This window comes from Arachis duranensis, chromosome 10 (genome assembly GCF_000817695.3).
Source record: "Arachis duranensis cultivar V14167 chromosome 10, aradu.V14167.gnm2.J7QH, whole genome shotgun sequence".
Classification (NCBI taxonomy): Eukaryota; Viridiplantae; Streptophyta; class Magnoliopsida; order Fabales; family Fabaceae; genus Arachis; species Arachis duranensis.
This window is the reverse complement of record NC_029781.3, coordinates 21,664,574-21,665,619: the sequence shown is the minus strand read 5'-3', so window position 1 is coordinate 21,665,619 and position 1,046 is coordinate 21,664,574. Positions and strand designations below refer to the sequence as shown.

Genomic DNA, 1,046 nt, shown 5'->3' with positions numbered 1-1,046 from the left:
CCAAAAACTTGGTGTTCAACACCATGGCATAAACACAACTTCGCACAACCAACTAGCAAGTGTACTGGGTCGTCCAAGTAATAAACCTTACGCGAGTAAGGGTCGATCCCACAGAGATTGTTGGTATGAAGCAAGCTATGGTCACCTTGTAAATCTTAGTCAGGCAAACTCAAATGGTTATGAATGATGAATAAAACATAAAGATAAAGATAGAGATACTTATGTAATTCTTTGGTGGGAATTTCAGATAAGCGTATGGAGATGCTTTGTCCCTTCCGTCTCTCTGCTTTCCTACTGTCTTCATCCAATCCTTCTTACTCCTTTCCATGGCAAGCTGTATGCAAGGGTTTCACCGTTGTCAGTGGCTACCTCCCATCCTCTCATTGGAAATGTTCAACGCACCCTGTCACGGCACGGCTATCCATCTGTCGGTTCTCAATTAGGCCAGAATAGAATCTAGTGATTCTTTTGCGTCTGACACTAACGCCCCGCCCTCAGGAGTTTGAAGCTCGTCAAAGTCATTCAATCATCGAATCCTACTCAGAATACCACAAACAAGGTTTAGACCTTCCGGATTCTCTTGAATGCCGCCATCAGTTCTAGCTTATACCACGAAGATTCCGGTTAGAGAATCCAAGAGATATCCACCCAATCTAAGGTAGAACGGAGGTGGTTGTCAGGCACACGTTCATAGGTGAGAATGATGTGAGTGTCACGGATCATCACATTCATCAAGTTGAAGAACAAGTGATATCTTAGAACAAGAACAAGCGGAATTGAATAGAAGAACAATAGTAATTGCATTAATACTCGAGGTACAGCAGAGCTCCACACCTTAATCTACGGTATGTAGAAACACCACCGTTGAAAATACATAAGAACAAGGTCTAGGCATGGCCGTGAGGCCAGCCTCCGAATGATCAAAAGATCTAAAGATCAAAAGATTCCAAAGATCAGAAGATGAAAATACAATAGTAAAAGGTCCTATATATAGAGAACTAGTAGCCTAGGGTTTACAGAGATGAGTAAATGACATAAAAATCCAC

The 1,046-nt window shown here is 42.1% G+C and overlaps 1 pseudogene; it reads left to right on the top strand.

The window, feature by feature from the left end:
- Positions 1-1,046, top strand: part of LOC107469441 (40S ribosomal protein S6-like) — a 39,223-nt pseudogene that overhangs the window by 36,242 nt on the left and 1,935 nt on the right.